Here is a 24619-nt window from a genome sequence, read left to right as displayed (position 1 = left end):
AAATTCCTAGATCAAAAGAATAATTTACTGCATGATGAATACAGTGAAAATAAACTTAATGTTCTCCATAAAGTGTTCTCTAGTATAGAGATAAAAAGCTCAATTTAGCTATATTTATTTCTTTATAACTTGAGGCAAAAATAATTCTATTTTTCTTTAAAAAGTGCAAATACTTATAAAAATGTATTGCATCTAATTTGAATATACCTGAAAAATCTTAAACCCCTCCATTTTTACCTCTGCAGGTTTTAAAAATGGTACAACATGCCCTTTATTTGAATGCATCCAATTCACTAGACTTACAAAATTTTCCTACCTTTATAACTCTTTCTTCTCTGGTTGTTATTTGTTTTTGACATACCCAAATTTGACTGTGGCTCTCATTTCTTATCTTTCTGCATATACTGTTTTTCATTCTTGTTTTTAGCATCAACAATCATAATATATTATTATGTATTTCAGCATCAACAATCATAATTTATTATGTATTTCAGCATCAACAATCATAATATATTATTAATACAGTAATACATAATATAAATAATTACACATGTAATTCTAAGATTTATATCACTATCTACAACAATTTGACAGATTTTCAAAATTAAATCTCCAGCTGCCTACATGACTTCTCCTCTTGGACCTAAATAACATAAAACCTCAGTATTAAACAGAATCATATTAGACATCTAGTCTGATTTATATCCCTAGGGGATGCTATGGCAGATGCATCTTCGAAAAGTAGTCATTCAGTCTCTGATTGAAAAACTCTAATGAAATGAAATCTTCTGCTCCTAGATCTTATATAGCATATGGTCTATAATTCATTTATGTATCTTTATATATATAATTTCAAGACATAGATGGTTTTGTATTACATCCCCCCCTCTTATTTTGTGAGCTCCAAATGATTTAGACATTTAAATCTTTTGATCTCCCATAGTACAGAACAGAAGTTTCAGGAGGCCTTTAATGTTTATTAAAATTTAGACTGAGATACTTTGATTTAGAAGGATTTTTCTTAAAATTAGTACTTTAAGATCTTGCCCAATTTCATGATACAAGTTGGAAAGTCATGTGACTCTCATGATCAGCTTCTATCTTTGTACTATTCTGCTGTAATCCCACCTACTTTCCTTATTTATTGCTTGATTTAATGGTCAGTTTTTTCTTTCTAGTAACAACTGTTACATAAATATAGATCTGTGAATTCAACTTAAAAAACTGATCTCACCCAAGCTGAATGTGTCTATATATTTTGCCTCAACAGAAGTAATATTAAACTTGTAGCAACTTAGTAAAATATATTACTTTTAAGCATGTCAACTCAGGTGCCTTGATCAAACAGTTTTATGTAACATTAAAATGAACATCCATGTCTGCCTTGCGTTTAAAGAAAATAAATTCTAACTTATACTGGCATGCCACAAAGGGCTTAGAATGTCAAAGCAAAAATACAAAATGCTCAAGAAATATTTGTGGGATATAGACTGTTATAACCTGGTGTTTTCAGACAAATCTATGGAGAGGTGCCATTTTAACTTACCCTTAAATTTTAGCATTGTGCATTTGCCAAATACACCCTTCCTAAATTATCATCACAATGAACATGACTCATTCACAATCTGGCTTTACTTATCACTTGACATTTTCTTGCTGCCAAATACTTTGTAGCCTAAAGGAAGAAGTCATTGTATTTGGACAAGTGATCTTGGAGAGAGGGGTATCTTTTTCTGTGTATTAGAGAAAAGTGGAGAGTATGAGTATAAGACCCAGGAGTCCCATTTGTGTTTCCTCAATAATGCACCACTTTTCTCAAAAAATGAATGACCCAGTTCAGTGAGCATGGCTATAGTTTAACAAATAAGCTGTGCCTGCACTACACTTTCAATTTATTTTTTTATCTTGTGCAATCCACTTTATCACCCTATGTGATGACATGTTAAGTATAGACCTGAAGAGGGAATCATCACTTTTTTTCTGAAATGCCTAAGCGAAATACCATAACTTTTCTAAGCAAAATGGGGAAAAAAAAGTTATTGGTTACAGACATGGTACAAAAATAAACCCAAGGGGTTCCTTGGGATGTTGAAAGGATTGATGTCAAGAGGTATTCACTATCCGATATATGATAGAGACTGTCAGTTCAGATAATCATAATGTTCTGGATTGAGACTTCCCAGAAGATTTGTGGGTACCCTCAAGGGCAATGTGATTGTACAGAAATTAGATTGCTCGTTTAGTCAATGCCTGTCCTATAGCAACAATTCAAAAGACTACATTTAGATAACTTATCATAATTCTTCTATTCCTCAACTCTACTTTCTAAACAGACATTTCAAAGGAGGCTCAGAATTTGCAAAAAAAAATGGTAAAATGGGGCAGCTAGGTGGCACAGTGGATAAAACACCTGCCCTGGAGTCAGGAGGACCTGAGTTCAAATGTACCTCAGACACTTAATAACTAGCTGTGTGGCCTTGGGCAAGTCATTTAACCCCATTGCCTAGCAAAAAAAAAAAATTAAAAGATGGTAAAATAAGTCAGAACTCAAAGATGGGTCTCCTGATTCCTAGGTGAATACTTATCTCAACCTAAATCCAATTTTCTGCAGGCAAGATAGCATAACTTTTTTTACCTGATCAAAATAATTGGATTATTCACTATTGACTCTTCTTGGTTTCCTGTCTCCTCTCTTTGTGCTTTGCACTTGTTTTCACCAGTGCTTAGAAGAGACAATCCTTATTCTCCATCTTTATTTATTGAATTTGTCTCATTTCTTTCAAAATGCAATACAGATACTCTCTTCTTCCCCAACATACCCCATTGCATCTTCTGGTGAAAAAGAGTTTTCTATTGTCAGATTTCTTTGTCTTTATATTTTCTGTACACTTAACATTCTTTGTATCATAGTTTGTGCAATTGTTTTTTCTGCCATTACATGGTGACCTCCTTAAACAAAAAAGGTCTGTACCATCTCCAATTGATAAAAGCTCAAAGGATATGAATCGAGTTTTCAAACAAAGAAATTAAAGCTACCAATAGTCACATAAAATTGTTCTGAATCACTATGAAGTAGAGAAATGCAAATTAAAACAGGTCAGATATCATTGTATAACTACCAGATTAGACAACATGACACAAAAAAAAATGACAAGTGCTAGAGGGCATTTTGAAAAATTGAAACACTAATATACTGTTGGTGAAATGGTGGATTAGATCAACCATTCTGAAGAACAATTTAGAAGTATCCTCAAAGGACCATAAAACTATTCATACCCTTTGACCCAGCTAAGCTATACCACTACCATGTTTGTATTTCAAAGTTATCAAACAAAAAGGTAAAGAAAATCTATTTGTACAAAAACATTTATACAGCTCTTTTGTGGTGACAAAGATTAGGAAATTGAGAGAATGCCATCAATTGACACAGCACAATAATATTTCTTCACAATCATAAACTACAGCTGCTCAGTCATTCCCCAATTGATAGGTATCTTCATATTTTCCATTTCTTTGTCATCACATAACAAAAGATATTATGCAATTTTTTTACATATGGGTCCTTTCTCTTTTTAATAGGTCCTAGTATGATAGTGGTAGTGCTGGTGATGATGATAGTGGTGGTGGTACTAATAATGATATTTATTATTATTATTATTATCATTACCATTATCATTATTATCATTATTATCTTAAGGGCAGATTCAAGTAGATGTGAGTGTTTAATAAATGCTTGCTCTATGATAAATCTCTAAATAAGCATGCTGTCAAAACAAAATTTTCTTTAATAAATTATTTTTGGTGATCTTTAAGTGAGAGAGAGAGAGAGAGAGAGAGAGAGAGAGAGAGAGAGAGAGAGAGAGTATCTAGAAGTCAGGAAGAGTGGGTTCAAGTTCTGCTCTTAGCACATAGTGACTGAGTGACCCTAGCCATGCCATTTCACATTAAAAACCCAAAGGCAATTCTCTGAGATTCTATAACTTGCAGATGAGTTGCCTATCTGTATGGTTTGACCTTTCAGTATCGATGATTTATACCTATGATTTTTTTTCATATAAGGAGCTCCATATGAGAAGAACTACTTCCTTTGCATTTTATAAAGTCTCAGACACCTGGGGCTGGCTAGGTGGCATGGGGTGGCTAGGTGGTGGAGTGGATAAAGCACCTGCCCTGGAGTCAGGAGTACCTGGGTTCAAATATGGTCTCAGACACTTAATAATTACCTAGCTGTGTGGCCTTGGGCAAGCCACTTAACCCCATTGCCTTGCAAACAAAAAACAAAACCTAAAAAAAAAGTTTCAGATACCTGGCATGGGGGGCAGATATAAAGAAATCCTCATGGTCATCTTGTGTCATAGTCAGGACTTGTGCCTATTTCTTTTTTGACTTTTAAGCCAGTTCTATATTTATATATGTTTGAAGATGGCAAAAATGCATCCTACTTTGGTTGGGGAACAGTTATATATATATATATTATTATATGTGTATCCATACTATAGCATTATATATTTTTGCATAACCAGAATTTTATATTTTATATCCTATTTCAATATTATCTTACTGGCTTTTGTATTACATATTCAAAAGATGAAGTTTCATATATTGACTGAAACTTTCCTTAAACATGCTTCTCATTATTTTTGTTCCTCAATACACAGTTGGGGGTCTTTACCACAGAGGAGGTGAGGAAGAAATTGCTGATCTATAGAAATAGAGGAAGGCTTATCCACATTTTAAAACTCAAACAGAAAGGTAAATTATCCTTTCTTCCACAAAACCTGTAGGGTTTCCAGAAAGATATTTTAAAATAGTGACTTTAAAATAAACTGCGAGTATTCTAAAGCAAAATCTCAAAAAAAAATCATCTAATTGAAATGCAGTCTTCCAAATAGCAGTATGGATTCAAGAAGTATTTTCACAGGAAGTGAGACATATAAAAGGAATGGAAAATATTACATTCCTATAGGTAGGTATTCACATATACCTACCTATATGTATACAGCATGTATATCTATATATGTATATATATCTATATAATCTATATCTATATATCTATATCTATATCTATATCTATATCTATATCTATATCTATATCTATATCTATCTATCTATCTCTCTCTATATATATATATATATATATATAAAATCCCATTAGTTACCTTCATTCAAATAAGGCACCCAAAGTTAGCAAACTCTAGGAAGTATCTGAAGGAGTTCAGTTAAAACAGTTTTTTACTAAATTCTTCAGGCTTATGTAGAACTAAATATTGTTCCAACAACAAGAACAAAAATCAAATTCACCAAAAGGCATTATACTTCTATCCAACAGTAATGTCTACTCTAATACTTTATTTGTATCTTTTGCCTTCAGGACATCCTTCTATGCAAGCAATGATGATACAACCTTAGCTTGCTAAGACTTATATTTCTGCTTTCCCTTTCCTTGGTACTAATCAGCATCAGTTCTTGAAGGTTCTTCTCTAGCCATAATGTTGATCAGACCTTAGCAAATATCTCTAATGCTGAAAATTGACTTCTCAGCAAACTTTGATAAAATGTTCTATAAGAAACCATAAATGGTCAGACTCTAGAGAAACATGGAATTAGTTACAGAATCTGATGCTGAGCAAAGAGAGTAGAAGCAAGAGAACAATGTGCAACAACTTTATGAGATGAACACCCTTGATGGAAGCATCTTCTCTTGCTGTCCAGAGAGCTAGGGCAGTTGTATTAGACCACCTATGGACAGTATTATCCCCATCCAGAGGAAGAAAAACCAAACAAAACAAACTAATAAAAAATAACCCTTCAGAATCTGATGAACACTTTATAAAAATTATCTCTTTTGTGTCTCTTTCCCTTAATCCTAATTCCTCATATAAAAAATAATTAATCTTTAAACATGTTTTTCAAAAATATGTATGTACAGTGCTCACCTGACTGTTTTGCCACTGAGGAGAGGGGAGTGGGAAGGGAGGGTGAAAAGAAATTTTGTAACTTTAAAAAATATACATATGTATGTGGATGAATGTTGAAAAAACTTTCATACTATGTATTTGGAGAAATAAAATATCAATAAAAACCCTCAAAAACACACTTTGATACAATGCTAACCCTTTCTAATCTTTTTCTCATTCTTGAATGATGAAGATAGAGGGGAAAATTGAAGATAAAAGAGATGTTGAAGGAGAAGAATATAAAAGGAGGGAGAAGAGTAGAAGCACATCATTGAAAGAGAGATCAATGCAGAAAGACAAGTGAAAAGTTGCCTAAGCATTATCATGACAATTTTAACTGTTTATGGGTGGGAAATGAAAAAAATTAAAATTATAACAGAAAGGAAAAACAAATGAAGGAAGAAAGAGAGGAAATAAAGAAAAGAAAATGTAAAGAAAAAAAGCACTCATTAGAGGAGGAGTGTTTTTTAAGTTTGGAGTCTTATAATTGTTGAGTTCAAGCCTCTTCCTAAACCTTCTCTGTTGCTTAGCACTTTCTATTTAGTCCAAATGAAGAGCATATAATCAGATCTTATTCCCTCAGAATAGAACTGAATATCAATTTTAATGTTTAAAAGGAGGGGAATGGCATCTAAAACTCTGTCACAACAAGAGAGGTATCAGACCACAATTGGAACTAAAAGATTTAAACTTCATTTTCATTCCCAAAATAATAAATTGATGGTGCTAGGAGAAGTAGAAAAAAACTTGATAGACTACAATGGTTCGTATACATGAATTACCAGAAGTGATTTATGTAAAACAAATGTACTGGAATGGCTAATCAGCATATTAGCTTATGAAGTACATTATGCCAGAAACTGTGAAAGACAGTGACTTCCAAGAAGTCTGTTGTATTGATTACCACTTTCATGGAACAAAATGAAGTAAGGAAATAAGATGGAAGTAAGATCTGGATATGATTAAGTAGAAGTTCAAAGTAAGGAAAGGAAGATAATCATATTTATCAGTAAAAACAAACAATAAACCTGAATAGCTACTACCCAAAGTGAGCAAATTCCAAAAAAGTTTTTTATTAAATATTCATAGTTAGCATTTGCACACTAAACACTAAGTCAATACATCTAGAAAACTGATTCTCAAACTTTATGTAAAGAAACAAAACCGTAAGATAGTTTGTGCAAATTAGTTTGAAAATTACAAATTTCCTCAAGTATAATTTATCATTAACCCTAGTATTAGTGCAAATATTATCATGACATTGAACTTATAGAAACTAAGCCTGAGAGGAATCACCTTCTTACAGTCACATATACAGTTAAATGCAGAAGTTGGTTCTGAAATCAGGTCTCCTAGCTCTAAGTGCAGTCTCTGTCTCCTACGTTTAACTTTGAGATCTACTGGTAAAGTCTGATCTCCTGCTTGGGAATGCATGGCCTAGAACATAAATAAAAGTAGCGACCCAACCAATCTTACATAATATGGATACACAGTGAGTCTTTTTTTGGCAACATTTGGGAGATAACTATAAAAGAAAATGTATTCGTATTTCTAAGCCTTTTCTTAAAAAAAAATTCTCTAATCTCCAAATAGCCCCTATATCCTTTTTATACTGAGAACTGTGAATAGCTATTGCTGATTCCTCACTACAAGTAGGGCATTCAAGATTCAAGAGATTGTTTAATTGGAAAGGACCAAACATCATAACCTCATTATTTCAAAGAAGTAATTACCTAGAAGGCATCTTTAGAACTATTATCAAGACCATAAAAAAACTGTTACCCCTCTGCTCCCTCTAATCAGGAGTTAAATGGCATGTATTTATTCCTCACTAAAGCTATCCTTTCTTTAGACTTCAAGAGTCAACCTATATCCATATTGGGATGTCAAGAAATTAAATTAATTTCTACCAATCATTTCTATATATCCTTTTACCCACTTTTTTGCATCAAGATTTTAATAAAATAAAAATTTATTACTAGTACTAATGGGAAACAGGATGGAAGAAACAGCATGACTGATATTGCCCAGAATTCTGATGTTAATCCAGATTCTTGCTCGGGTTGGAAGGTCCAGCCATGGTTTTTTTATCCTGGTCGCCAGTGACTGGTAGGAGTTTCTATACAATGCTTATTGTGGGTCTGAGATGAAGATGAGAAGCTACTTATAGACTGAGACAACATCTTATTTATCTTCATACTTTCTGTAGTGTATAACAAAGCTTTCTACATTTAGTTCTTAAACTCTGTGATGACCACAGCCACTGAATGGATGCTCTCAACCTTGACATTTGGGTATTCCTACCTATCTGACCCTTCCTTAATAGCTATCTTTGCTGATTCATTCTCTTCCTAGAACTGCAGCCTTCACATGTGTAAAGGGACTGTTGTGCGTGTGAGTACTGTAAAATTGCATCACCTGGTGTCCTCTAGCACTAGAGGGTTATTTAGTAGTTGATTGCAGAGTGCGATGGGAGTGGGAGTGGACCAGGGACAGGGGAAGATATTTAAGCACTTGTATTTGGTTTAATAAATGGAGATCTTGGAGAACTAGGAGAACTTGAAGAAGAACTTATCATCCTTGCCTCCCTTGTCTCCCACCCCCTTGATGTTCACCTGGGTAAGGATAAGCTAGCTGGCAGGAACCTAATACTTCCTGAGCACAGGGACAGGGACACAAAGTCAGAGCTCTCTGGGTGAAGTCTGGGATAAGGACCAGCAGATACAAGCAAGAGAAATTCCAGGCAACATTCCGGAGCAGAAGACTTCAGAGAGGTAACAGGTTGATTGTTACCAGGGGGCAGATTTTAAGGAAGTTGTTAACAAGGGGGTACAAAGAAAAAGTAAGAAACAAATAAATATTCAGCACTGAGGAGTCAGCGGGAAGTGGAGTCTCTGAGGCAGTGCCACAGGGGACAGAGCTTCTTCCTCAGCAGCAGTCCGTGGTGGAGCACCATGCCATGAACGGGCTCTGGGGGACTGCTGGCCATTCCTTTTGACTGCTGCTGCCTGCCCAACTGCGCTATGAGTGCTAAGCCTGACTCAAAGCCCTAAACCTAAGACCAACTTTTAGAGACTTCTGATGGGTGCTGCAGGCCCTGACACTGACCTTGACACCTACAACAAATTTCACTCTCCAGCCTAAAACCAAGCACGCCATGACTCTTGCTGTGGCACCAGAAAGCCGTGAAGTACACATTCACTGAACTTCCTGTGTGAGAGCAAAAATGTCACAAGCTATTAGACAGTTTGTAATTGTGCTGGCTAGTGTTCAGAAAATACAACTCCAAATTGTATTGTTGTCAACAACTCAAGTAATTTCAAATACTCTCTCTCATTCTCTGCCACTTCCATTGTCTGCAGAAGGATGGGGGGGAGAAAGGAAATCTTCCTTTTTAGAACTTCAAAACTCAGACCTATGTTTCAAAAAGCCTGTTTTAGAAATCAAGAGATCCCCATGCCTCCTTCATGGTTTGGGGAGGAGGGGGGTGTTGTTCAGTAGGTTATTGATTGGGAAGTTTCATGGTCAATTAGTTAAGAAAAAAAGGGAAGAAGACTTTTTTTTTTCTGGGATTGGAAAATTCAGATTTCAACTGTTCATGAAGCCTGTGATTATGGCTAATATTTTGGTGTATGTGTGTATATGTGTATTTAATCATCACTAGGATATTTTCACATCTCTCCACTGGCCTGGAGAGGTGAGAAAATGGTTTCTATATTCTGAGATCTGGTACTGGCCAAGGTATCCATCTCAGCTTTGTAAATGTGATATAAGAGAATTGGTTTTGTGTTTGTGTTTGTGTCTAAACTCCTATGTGTGTGTGTAATTCAGATCTGAAATAGGTAAGGTTAAATGTTACTCCTTTTAGTCTGAGTTATGAATTTAATTGCTTCAAAAGGTCTAATTTAAGTAATTAATGCACTTGGGATCTGAACCTATCTGCTTATACCATTTGAAAGTGTGTAAGTTGAAAAGTTTGTGAAATGATCTCAGCTGTGAGCTAAGCTTCTGTTAACCTATTGGCAGCTGTATTCAACTTAAGTAGACTTCCTGACCCCTCCACCCTTCCTTCAAGCAAGGGGTAGTGAATGGGGCTGGGAGTGAGGTGCCCCAAGGGAATGCCCCTCTTTTTCCCCAGCTGCTACCAGGCTCATTTCCACTGAATTTCCACTGATCAGGTTGCTTGGGAATGTAGTCCAAAGTGGGATAGATTTCCTGCCCTCAGGAGATTTTGAAAAGGGGGGGGGGGGAGGCATCTACATTGTGTTTAAAGAAAAAAAAAGAAACTATCCGAGACTAATTTAGTCACCTAAGTTTTGTAATAAGTCTTGAGAATTTGTGTGTATTGAAAAGGAAAATATAATGGGGATAAATTGTATTTCAAGGAATTTGGGGAAATTGAATCATATATAATCTGATTTCTTTTGGAAAAGAGATATTTGTATTATCTGTTTTGTTTTGATGTTAAATTGATATAATTGTCAAACAGTTACTTATGTTATATATTCTTTGTCTCATCTATTATCACACATTTATGGTAAGGGAAATATCACAAATCATGACTCATTTCTGGAATAAATCTGTGGATTCATGCATTCATTATGTAATTGCATTAAAGAATTTTGCTTAAAAAAAGAGGGGGACTATGTAAAGGACTGTTATGTGGGGGAGTACTGTTGTGTTCCAGCACCAGAGAATTATTTACTGGTTGATTGTAGAGTACCACCGGAGTGGGAGTGGACCAGGGACTGGGGAGGATATTTAACACTTGTATTTGGTGTAGTAAATGGAAATCTTGGAGAACTTTAAGGAGACCTTGCCATCCTTGTCTCCCTTGTCTCGCACCCCCTCAACATTTGCCTGGGTAAAGATAAGCTAGCCAGCAGGAACCTAATACTTCCTGAGCAGCTAGTTTAACAGGAACATAACACCCAAGTATGAATTTTTTTTCCTATCTTTTCTTTTCTACTCTAGATGAAGATCATTTGCTTTTATGGCTTCAATGATTACTTTGATGCAGAGGGCTGTGTGGTCTGTTTCAGACCAATCAAATCATTCAGTTTAAGGTAAGCCATTTGGTTCAGATGTGAATATGAATTTTCCTTAATTATAATGGTCCAGCTTGATTGGATTTAAGACCCATATTTGGATATTCATTTAGTAATGACTTTATAATCAACCCAGATATGCAATCCTTATATGGAATCTGGGTAGCTAGATTATACACCTTGTTTATAGTTTATGGGTTTTTTTTTAGATTTTTGCAAGGCAAATGGGATTAAATGGCTTGCCCAAGGCCACACAGCTAGGTAATTATTAAGTGTCTGAGACCAGATTTGAACCCAGGTACTCCTGACTCCAAGGCCAGTGCTTTATCCACTATGCCACCTAGCCACCCCTAGTTTATGATACTTATGTAAATCTCAGTTTTGTCATGGTGCTGACTTTGTTCTATGCTCTTATAAATGTCCAGGCTAATGTGCAAACCATGCAGGATCAGTGGAGCAGGACAACAGACAACTGTGTGGAAGTGTGAATGTGGAAGTGAAGGCAAGAGGACTTGCAATGAGTGAACAAGGGGAAGAAGTGGACTAGGAACTTGGGGAGCTGAGAAGCAACTTAGGTGGTGCAGATAGATTTATGAGTGGCATAGACCTTGCAGCTTCCCACCACCAAGGTTATATAATTAAAAAAGGTCTAAATCTCCCCAAGCCCCCCACAGTATTCTTTTGGTCTCTCTGAATAAAGAACCTGCAAAGCAGACAGGTAAAAAAAGAGAGACACTTCCAGAGGAATTGGACCTGGCAGGATTTGTCTGAGGCCAAACTCTCCTGAACTAGCAATTGGAAACAAATATAGGATTTGTTTGAAACATCTTGTTCCCTTTGATTAGATAAGAATATACATTTGGAGTCATTCAGTTTCAGGATTGGGACAAAAAGAGACACAAGGGGAATGATTTGGGAGCTAAGTAAGGGTACTTTACTTAGCCATAGTTTAGCAAAAAGATAGTATTGATTCAACTGTATACAGTTTCCCTGAGTCTTCATTGATTTATTTTTTCTGAAGGAGGAGTCCAGTCTATGGCAGGAGCTCCTGATTCCTTGTAGGCTGGCATTTGGACATAGATGGCCAGTAATCCATAGCAATGCTTCAAACCGTACTTCCCTTGACCAATTAAGTCTCAGAGATGATTTTAATAACAGTTAAGGAAAAACTAGCTGAGTCTCCATGGTATAGACATTGTCTGAACAACATTTGGTGACAAAGTCTTGAAGCCTTCTAGAGGATTTTTTCACCAATAATGCCCTTAGGGCCTTCCTAGACAACCTTGATATTGGCAATGGGAGAAATCTGGTAGAGGCAGAACCAGAAGAGGAGATTAGTAAACATAAAATAAAAATTACAAAACATCAATCATATTAAGTAATAATAATATTAAAAGATAACAGAAATGACAACAAACAATTTAACCTGAAGAAATTAAAACATCTGTAAGAGGATGAATCCTAAAAAATTTCAGACTTTTCCTCTTCCTTCCAAGAGAACCGAATCCAGGGCCTTAGTGACCTGTTGCACATTATGAGTGAAGACAAATCTTTGAAATTCATGATTTGCCTCCAAAAGTAAGTAAGGAGCAGTATCAGTAATATCAAGGCAATGGTCATTCCTTAAGCATGTCAATGGTTAGAACTTTTAGTCTTCTGGAGTAACTAAGATTCATGGACATTTTGATTGCAAATGAGATTAGTTGTGATTCCTAAATAATTTATCCCACCTTCAATATCTTCTGAGCTCCTTCTCCATCTCAAAGTTATCATGCCCAAAAGTGAATTTGCCATGTTTTCCCCTTAAAATCTTAACTCTTTCCACATCAACATCTAAATCACTAAGACTTTATTTTTCTTCCTCTTTCACATTTATTAGCCTGCTACTGCAGCTTTTTCCTTTTTTCAGTATACATTGCATTTATCTTGCTTTTTACATTGTCATCAAATTGGTTCAAACCCCCATTTCTTCTTGCCGAAATCTGTTGAAATAGCCTTCCAAATGGTCTTGCCACTTCCAATCTCTTTTCCATTCTATCCTTCAAATAGCTCCCTAAGAAATCCTGCTAATGATCAGGTCCTATCATGCTACTCTTATTTAAAATACCCACCTATTGTCTATAAGACACACACACACACACAATCTTGTTCTTTCCTAAATGACAGGTTCTTGGGAATTCTTTCACATTCACATTCTTTCCCTTTTCATACTATATTCCAATTAAAATCAATAACTATTACTCCTTGATCTCTTTTTTTTGCTCTTCCCTAACTCCTTGTATTCACTGAAACTGATCACCATACCTGGATTGCCCCTTTCTACATTCTATCTCTAAAAGTAAAAAAAAAATTCTTTTCTTTCAATTATATTCAGGCATCATGTCGCCTACAAAGTCTTCTTTCATTTTTCTTCCTAGGTGAAAAGTATCTGACCCATTCAAATGTTCTTATAGCCATTAATTTTGTTTTTGACATTTTAATTTGTGTCATTCTTTTTCTTTATATTATTATGAACTTGATGAATATACTAACATGAACATTTTCCTATAAAAAGAAGATCCAGAATATTTCCTTAGGAAACTGTGGAAAAAAACTATTACTATTTATTCCAAACAGCATGACTTTTTTAGTGTGTTTAGCCTTTAGCATGGTTGTTTCTACATTATGGGCAGCAAGGTGGTACAGTGGATAGAGTACCAGCCTTGGAATCAGTGGGATGGGAGTTTGAATCTGGTCTCAGGCACTTGAATCTTACTAGCTGTGTAGTCTTGGGCAAGTCATTAATCCTGATTGCTTCTCATCCAGGGCCATCTCCAGCAATCCTGATTCATATCAGGTCACTGGATCTTGTTGGTTCTGAAGGAGACAAAGAGATTGGTGACAACACAGCCACCCCCATAACAAATGCATGTGTTTGTCATGGCATCACATCCTTTATGTTTTGGTCTTCTTCAAAAATGAAGGATAAACATTATTCAACATTACTCTGGTTACCTATGCCATCTGAACTTTCTTTTCTCATTTTATAAAAATGATTCACATTGTGATATCTTTTTATTAAAAATAACGATAATAAATACCATTTCTCAAGTATTTAAAGATGTATAAAATCATTAGTTATTCTCACAAATATGTTGGGAGGTAAGGAGTTATTATTATCTCCATTTGTAGCTAAAAAAAAAAACTGAGGCAGAAAAAGGTTAAGGAATTTGTCCAGGCACACAACTGATGTATGTCTGAAGACCAATGTTAATTCAGTTCTTTCTAATGACAAAATCAGTACGCTATTCCAGCTAATTCTATTTGTATATAAATCTAAATTTTAGTGTATGTATAATTACATTACTAAACATTAACTTTTGGATTTTGTTTTTTGCTTTATAATCCAAGAACCTATTGCAATACCCTGCACATTGTAGGCATTTTGATGTGTTTAATTGAATATTATAGCTTAATAAATATAGATTGGTGAGTATTTATTTTCTTTTCCCCAAATATTTCTTTGTTCTTCTTATAATAATAGAATTGAAAAAGATTTTCTAAAGAAGGATATATATGTCAATCAACTAATAAGTGTCTATTATTTCTCTTAGGGACACAATACAGTTAGGGATACAGAAGAACAAAGAGATATTTCTTGCCATCAATCGTTTTTGAAGAAGCAAGTCTAACACACATGAAACAACAATAAATTATAAATGACAACATATAATTAAATGTGAAATTTTGTGAAACAGACTGTTGCGAGCAATAAAAGTTCAAAAGAAAAAGAGATCAATGAAGACCAAGGAGGTCATGTAAGGGAGGGAACCAAAGCTGGCCACTGGCAGATGATGCAGAGAGTCTGAATAAGCAGGTGGGAGAAAGTAGGGCATTGGAGGAGGGGATACCAGATGAACAAAGGCAGAGGCAGGCACGATGAGCACAGGGGCAATAGTTGACAGTGTGGAGAACAAAGTTAATGTGATTGGAAGCAAAGCATTAGGAACTGATTAGATGGAAAAATGAAATAAATATGAAAAATATTTAAAGGGCAGATCTTCATGAATAGTTGAATATGAAAAATGATTAGCAAGGAAAACTAAATAAGGGTTGATTATCTCAGTTGACATTAATATATTGAAACCAATCTTGTGAGTATACTAGTCTCAGATATTAAATAAAGACAAACTTTGTCTTTGCTCAAAATAACTCATTAAATGTCTACCTTTTGAAAAAAAATTTTCTGTGGCTTTTAAAATTTCTGACTATATCTTATATTAATTGGAACTGGATAATAACCTTGTAGTACAGCTTCTTAGGTAGCAATATGTACCCTTTAGAAGGTACTCTCCTTGAGGACTCCTATTTTGTTTTTATTTTGATATCCCTAGCACACAGCTTGGTATTTATCTCATTCTCTTGTTTGGCATTTCACATTCATTGGACAAACCTAGACAATTCCACCTCCACAATATCTCCCACATTCAACTTCTTTCTCCTCAAAATTAGTTCAGAACCTCATCACTTTTCACTTGGACAAATAAATTAGTTTCCTAATTTGCTTCCCTATCTCAAGTCTCTCCTCACATCTGCCAATGTTTTCCCCTAAAGCTCAATAAATCGCAATTGCTTCTTATTATTACTTATTGCAGTTCTCAGTCATTTTGAATTGTCTCTCAAACTTAATGACCCCATTTTGGCATTTTCTTGGCAAGGATACTAGAATGGTTTGTCATTTCTTTTTCTGGTTCATTTTACAGCTGAAGAAACTGAGACATACAAGGTTAAATGACTTGCCCAGGGTCACATAGCTAGTAAGTGTGTGAGGCCATGAAAACGAGACTTCTTGACTCCAGGTCTGGCACTATCTACTGCATCACTTCTCTAATTGACATTTGAAAAATATTCAGTATGGCTCTGACACACTTTTCCAGGGTTATTCAAAACCCATCACTCCCTTTCATGCAGTCTTCTTATTGGCCTCCTCACTGGTTTTTAAATATGACCCTCTTTCCATATTTATGCCTTTGCACTGGCTGTCCCCCTGAAATGGTCTCTTTCCTTACCTTCACTTCTGAAAATCCTTAATTTCTTTCTAGTCTTGTCTCATTTATCACCTTCAATATGCTGCCTTTCCTGATACCATTTTTATGCAGTGTCTATTTTTTAAATCTATTTTGCAAATACTTATAATAGTACATGTTTGTCTTTATCTTCTCTTATTAAATTAAACCTCTAACAGCAGAAAACTATTTGGATTTTTTTCTTTATATTCTCAGATCTGGGTGCAGTGCTTGTCACATAAATTTAAGAGATGCTTATTAACTGGCATACTATCTAGTAGGGGATGTCCAAGGAATGTCTTTCCCTTTTTTTATTTAGGAATACTTACCAAAATATTATTCATCTATTCTTCCTGAGAGGTAGAGAAACTAGATATATGCAGATCATCAGGTGATTTTTCTGATGATCAGACCAGGACCCTCATACTCAACAGTGTGATATATTTTTTTTTAACCAAGAACTTCCATTTTCTCTTGTATCCACTTACTCCAAGATACTTGATGACTTACATAAAAAATGTACATGAGGAAAATTATTGATACATATGAATGATAGTACCACTGGTGTTCATTTATTACTCTAGAGAATATAGTTATTTCTAGAAAATACAATCTGCCCTTATTTTTATATACCATTTTGCTTCTCCCAGAATCTTTTTCACTTATGAACCCTATATTGATATCTTTAAATTACCTTTGTCTTCCCAGGAAAAGAGAAAAGGCATTTTGTTATTTATGGCAAATTCCATTTTACTCTTTTAAGTGTGCTATTTTTCAACATTGCTTTCTTGATTATGGATGATCAGTTGTGGGACTGCTTTAATCTCTCATTTTACGCTCAGTGGCTTTTCCTCAGAATAAAGGCCATAATGATTGATTGGCTGGCTTTTGCTAAATCCCAAATAATTTTATTAAAGAAGGCAATCACTGTGCGGCATAACAGAACATCAGCACATATTTCAGTTTGGTTTGACTGAAGTTGGCCCGTTCGAGTCCCTCATAATTGGTACTCTAAACCTCCTCAGATGCATACTGCAGGCTCAAAAAGGAAATGCAATTGCAAAAAAAAGAAAATTGTGCATCTTCTATTTCTATGAAATAAACATAATAATAACTCTTCAAGATTAAAAAAAAGAAATTATGTGCCTGTAATGGTTTTCTTTATGGTGTAATCACTTGACATAGTCACAACAAGAATTTCATAAAAAAAAGAACAACACACAGAGTTAGAAAACTGTTAACTAGAAAGACATTTTGAGGATGTTAGTATACGATAGTTTACCAGAAAGAAACTACTTTTAAAGATAACGGAAATTCCTTGTCACAATGATTTATGGAAGTAAGAAAAGGGGAACAAGAATACAAAGCACATGATTACTCTCAATAGCCTAACTAAAATTCAAAATTTAAACTAGGGCAATTACTAGTGGTGGCCCACATGCTCATTTGAGATCACATGAGAGAATTTATTGCTAAGTCTTGTGAATACTTAGACAATACCTCTCACTCACATTGTCATCACTGTCATAGAGAACTTTATTACATTGAGCTTGGAATACAAGCATTAGCCTCCTAATAAGATCCCTTGTGTCCAGTTTCTCCCCCCTAATACAATTCACAGAGGAAACCATCATTTCCTAAAGCATAAACCAAATGTGTCACTTTTCTGCACCAGAACTTTCAGAAGTTCCCTACTGACTTCATGATAAACTAACAAGTCATTTTGATATTTGAAAGCCCTTCCCAATTGAGATCCAGCATATCTTTCTCACCTTATTGAATGTTATTCCCACTTCATTTACTCTGTTACAAATAGATCACTCTTTGTGATGATCTTGAGATTTATATTGTCTGGCCCTAGCCTTGCATAGGTAATGCTCCATTTTTGGAAGTCACTCCTTTGCCATTTAGAATGGTTTCCTTAAAAGTTCATCAAACTGATGTACTGCCTCCTGTTGGATATTTTCCTGATTATTCAAGTTGTTAAAACTCTCTCTTTCTCCCTCAAATGATCATGTCTTTAATTATCTGTTTATAAGCTAGATCTTGGTGGGAGAATGTAAGCTCCATGAGGACAGGAATTGATTTTTGTTTGCCCTCTACTCCTAGAACTTAGCACCCACCTCCCCGCACTATGTAATTCATGATTGCTTAATGGATTGGATACATACACATATATATATATATATATGTGTGTGTGTATAACAAAGAGTTTTGTTATCTCAAAAATACCACATAAATGATAATTTTTCCTATTCTCATTAATTCATAATTCCTATTCAACTTTCTGTTAAAAGGACTGCATAGCAAATTTACATTTTAAATATATATGTATATATACATCTATCTATCTATCTATCTATCTCTACATATATATGGATTTTGAGAATTAAGGAAATATATAATAGCCCAGAAGTAACTGGGACCATATAGGGCTTAAAGACAAACTAGCATTTGTAATCTATCAACATATTGCCCCAAATGCTGGCACCATAGAATTTCAACTGAAAAACTGCTGCTTAATTCAACTCTTGTTCATTTATATGAAACAACAATGCCTCAATGTGGTCTTATGGTCCTTGTGCTGCTACGGATAATCCATCAGTTTTTTATGTTTCCTCAGGCTTAATTATGATTCAATATCCTGAGCCTGCATCCTGTACCTTGTTGGTCATCATTTTAAGAACAATGGAAAAGGCAAATCTCGTCCCCATAAAATGCCTCATTGCACTTCCCAGCTGCCATCTATTACAATGGCTTTCTGAGCTCTGTCTTCAAGTCAGTTAACATATTCTATCCCTACCACTTCCTACCCAAGTGATAATGTTTGCCAACTTTTTATAGTGTTTTGTTTGGTTTTTTGTTAGATTTTTTTTATGCTTAACTTATTCTTTTGATGATGCATCAAAGGTCAATGATAAGACCCTAAACAGAGCTAGTTTATGTTACTTCCCTCTTAATAGATTTTTGATAAGTCTAGGTGACAGTTCAGCATAAATGATGCATCGACATATGAATGACAATCAATAATATAAGAAATTACTATGCATCAATGGTAACTACAGCTGCAAGCTAATTGCTTCTAATAGTTTAAATTCAACTCAAATAGACATTTATTAAGTGTGTACTATGGCACTTGCACTGGAATTTAAAGTAGGATATTTTGAGCAAAAAAATTAAGAAATAAAAAGAATACATTTTTAATCTATTAGTTCTACGCCTATTACTATTTTGGGGCTACTTACATCCATTTTCAGTTGGTGGGGGTGAACTTAAAGTTTCAGTAACTCAGATTTTCACAGTTTATTGCATCCTGAAACTTCCTATGGAAAATTTCTTTGGAAAACCATAATAACCATTTTCTCTAAGAAAAAGCCCTGGTGATTTTCTGATGCTGGTGATTCCCAGCATTTATCTTTTCATTTTAATAAGGATTATTAATAAGTGCTTCTATGTATAAAATTTTCATATTGTAATACCCAATCATCAGTTTGAGAATGTCTATGAAAATTAATATGCGCATGTCTTAGGGATTGTACCTTATATATAAGCTAGAGAATAGGGATGAAAGAATGAAACAGATATATGGAAAGAGCTTAGGTCAAGTTTCAGTCCTACAGCTAAATGCTCTTAAGTTGATAACTATAGGGAAAGCCAGCAGGACCCTGGGGTAATAATAACTCTCTTGAATTTTGAGAAGTTAAAAAAAAAGGAGACAGAAACCAAGATGGTAGAAATGGAATGTTAAAACTTCCACTTTTAGAAGATTTCCTTCTTGAAAGGATCAGCATACTCTTCTGAGTATATTTTAAAACACCCAATGATTCAAAGAGCCCTACTAATACGATATCTCTACTCCTTAGCAGATTTTGACACACATGGGCTTTCCTACCTTTGCCACAAATTTTGCCTACTCATCTAGTCATTTTGTTTTGCAGTTAATATTTTGGAATATATTTCCCCCTTATTATATCACTCATCATGCTTTGTCAAACCCCAGTCTTGGATTATTCCTAATACTATCTTCAGTCCTTTTCATATATTGCTCAATAGAGCTATAGAAAATCATGAATCACTTTGCTACTCACTATAGTGGCTATTCCAAAATGTTCTATCCATCCTCAAAACTCCCAAGAAATTCTTCTCTCTTCTCACTCACCTGAAAATGTCACCCCATATTTTGGCAAAAAAAAAAATGAGGCCATTTGCAAAAGCTCTTTCTCTTCCTTTCATCATCTTATATCACTCAGATATCATATCACATTCATTCCCTAGTAGCTTCTCCTTCACCCCATCTTCCTTCTTGCAACAAGCAAACCCCTCTATGTGTATCTCTGATTCCATATCATCCTGTCTTTTTCAGCAGATTGTGCCCTCTATCATTCCCATACTCCCTTTCATTATCCTTCAATCTCTTGAAATTTCTTGGCTGATTTTCTGCTACCTACAAACATGCCCATATTTTGCCCATCCCCAGTGCCAGTATCAGCACATACTATGTGATAAATGCTTTCTGATTATATATCCCCCAATACAAATATGTGAATACATATATATGTATATATTATGCCCATATGAATATTTATATATGTGTGCATATTGCCTTTATGTTCCTGAACAAGCATGAAATTAATTAAACATTGTTATCATCAGTGATGTTTATGCAAGAGTTTACCTCCTTATCACACTTGACTCTCTCAGGGGGAAAAAAGTTATAGAGTAAGGTATATAATATATACCTTGCCTTTATAGATGTGAATACCTTAATCCTGATTTCTAGATGGTATATTCCTGATTCTTTCTCTCTCTCTCTACATACATACACACACACACACACACACACACACACACACGTGTGTGTGTATTTATTTATATATATTAGGTATATATATGTGCTAATTATATATATATAAAATGATATAGGGTAATCGTATATATTAGGTATATATATGTGTGTATATATATATATATGTATGTATATATATATATATATATATATATATATATATACATATATTTGCTCATTATGAAGCTACCTAGAATGTCTGATTCCTTGGATACTGCCTTGATGATTCAGGTGCATAAGACTAGTCTTGATTTATTCCAATCTTCAACAATGCAGAGGAATATTTGCATACAAAATACTTCTTTTTCTTGACATTGTCTTAAATTTTAATCAACTCAATGCTACTCAAATTATTTTTAAAGAAACATAGTAAATACATAGTTTTTACCTTTCTGACAGTTACTATAAAATGAATCATTTATAAGGCTGTTTTTCCCAAAATTTCCACTCTAAAATGTTTTCAAACAAGCCTTTATTACTGTACCACTTTCAGATTTGTTTTTCCCTTAGCAGTTCTGAACTTAGGAAGTAAACTCTCATATTTGGGCAGTTTTATTATTTAGAAAAATTTATATCACTGCCCTAGTGTAATGAAGACTATGCTGTCCCCCAAAAAATCCTAAGATACAATAATTCAGCATACTTTGGGCAATAAAACTACTATAGCATTACATTACAAAATTTGCATAAGAGTACATATTTGCTGTAGCACTTTCTGAGCAAGCATACAGTCAGTGATTGATATTATAGTTAATAACTATAGGCTGCTAAAACATCATTTTCATCTTAAGGAATAAAAATGTTAAGAATTGTGAAAAGGCTCAAATGCTTTTGCATTTGGAAGTGAGAAGATAAAATTAGCAGTGAAGTTAAGAAATTTTGAATCATGAAGTCAAAGACTATACAGAGACAGGTAGCATCTAAATAGAAGATATATAAAGGAGTTAAAAGAAATGTATAGTTGCTAGCCTACACCAAAATTCTTTTTAGTCAGCTAAATTACAAATGCCCAGAGGTATTATCTTGATATTTCTTTTCCTCCTTCCTCCCCATCTCATCTCTGTGAAAATTCTTTCCCTTCTTTCAAGTACAGTTCAGATTAACTACAGCAGTTATTTATTATTCTTCAAAGATGGAGAAATGATCTATGAAATATATTTATTTAATGAAACTATCATTGTGGATGAGAGATTTAAACTGCAATGTGTAATTAGTAGCAAATGAAAAAGGTATAAGGGACCATAGAGAGCATCATTTTAATCTCATTTCATCATTCAATCATTTGGTAGCACTATCTAGACTATGTATTACCCATAGTCATGTAGCTATTCTTTTTTTTTGTGTAGCCCGCTTTTTCTTAATTTCCAGTACAATATTTCTCTGAAAACATCATCAGTGATGTTCATTCAACGTTCTACCTGCTTATCACACATGATGTTCTTGGAGGAAAAGGTTACACGTTATTCCTCACCTAAATGACTTCTCTGTTTTTATTTTATATCTTCTGACTGTAGGTCAGATGGTATATACATATATATATATATATATATATATATACATATATATATATATATTTAGTTAAGTTGGAAAAAATAGATAAGAAGTGCTGTCTGATGACTTTAGGAAATTTAAATGCACTTTTATGATTCATCACTTCTTGTTACAAATCGCATTTTCTGGTTTCTTAGATTTTATTCCCCTCCACAAATTTTGTAATCCAGCAACTAACTACTTGCTGTCATTTGCCCCCAACACGCAATCTCGTGATTCCTGTCTTTACAATGATGTTCTTCATGCCTGAAATATGATCTCTCCTCACCTACAACTCCCAGAATCCCTTGTTTCCTTTAAGATGCATTGAAAAATCGATAAGGCTTCTATTAAGAAGTCTTCCCTGGTCTATCATCTGATGTTTTCTTTCTTACTAATAACTTTTCTCTGATATTACCTTGCATCTACTCTGTATTTTTCTTGTATATACACAGCTATTTGAATGTTGTTTTTACCATTCAAATGTGAGCCCTTTAAGGGTAGGAACCATGTAGGAACAAGCACATAGTATAATGTATGATATTCAGTACGCACTTAATATTGACTGATCCATACTTTTAGTACCACTATTCCATTAGTATTGTTTTATGATGATGAGACATGGAAAACAACATTCTTTGATGAGGTGAATATCCGAGGGCACATGAACATGGACAGGCCACCACAAAGGAAGGAAGGAAAAGATGTCATTGGGAAAGGAATGATCAATAGAGAAGATGGACTGGTAATATATTGAGGATGAGGAATAAAAGATGAAAACCCCCAGTCTTTCTATCATAATCTCATTGGTCATGAGAAAAGAAAACCTATAGCAAATTGATGATGTCCTTTTGACAAATATAGAAATACATGGAAAAGAGTACATAGTATGGGAAAACTTGGGTAGGTTACGATTCATCACTTTGGGACACTCACAATGAAAATCTGAAAATTCAGAAAGAGGAACATTTTAGAAGAATATTGTTATTTGATCCTCATAGTATTATTATTCCTATTTTATTTTGTCATTTTGGCTTGCCAGAGGAAGAGAATGAATGAATGTAATTATGAATTTTCTCATCACCAAGAAGATATTCCACTATAATGCTATAAACTTGTTTCTGATTTCTCAGAAAGAAGCTTCCATCATAGTTATACTCCGATTCCAAAACATATTATTTTTGAAGTATCCCAGGGGGAGAGAATCTATTGTAAAATCAGGTTTCCAAATGAATGGTCTCATACCAACTGATGACCCTGAAATTTGTGGATTTCATTACGAATAAGCTCAATCTGAAAAATAATATGACTATATCACAGTAGATCATCTGAGATAGTACTCCATTTAACACAAGATGAATCCATATTTCCTTGATGAGTTCCAGGCATGGACCTTATCCTTCTTTTCTTTTTAAACTTTTCTGCCTCCCACTACAATCGAATTGAATTTGATGACCATTGAAACCTTAGAAGAAGTATAACATAGAAATTGTCACCAAATAAAGGAAATAAGGGTAGAGATGGTTTCTTTAGAAATTTTAGTTTAAGGGTCTAAAAAAACCCCTCTAAAATTATGAAGACATTATCACTGTGAATGGAACTTTTAGCATCTAAGTTGGATTACCTTAAACAAGTTAACTGCTGGACCATGAGAAAGAAATAAGATTCTTCGTTGGTTAAGTGTGAATACCAATGGTGTCTGTCTCAGGGTTTCGTAGGGATTAAAATTAGTTTATGTAAAATAATTTACAAAGCTGAAAATAGTACATACATGCAAGATCCTAATATATAACAACTCATTAGTGCAAATTCTTTTAAATATTATATAAAATCTCTGGACTGGTAAAAGATGTGTTCTTATATAATTTGTGCTCAATTAATATTTAGTGCCTAAAGAGATAAATTGGTGGGAGAATTAATCATAATTTGTTTTGAATTCACATGTACTATAGAATATTAAAGTTGAAAATACAATGATTACAGTACATTATGTTATTTTAAGGCATATGAAGTCCTGCTTTCTTAATAATCCTGTGAAATGGAGAATATAATTACCATATCTATTTAAAGATAGGGAGAGCTAGTCTATGGTGTAATGCTCTCTTCAGATGCAAGAATACTCACCTACACTGCCTATATCCTTGGGAAAATCCCTTAATTTTTCTGTGTTCTACATAACTTTCTGAGGCTATA

The sequence above is a fragment of the Macrotis lagotis genome, chromosome 3 (genome assembly GCF_037893015.1).
Source record: "Macrotis lagotis isolate mMagLag1 chromosome 3, bilby.v1.9.chrom.fasta, whole genome shotgun sequence".
In the NCBI taxonomy this organism is placed as follows: domain Eukaryota; kingdom Metazoa; phylum Chordata; class Mammalia; order Peramelemorphia; family Peramelidae; genus Macrotis; species Macrotis lagotis.
This window is presented reverse-complemented; position numbering follows the sequence as displayed.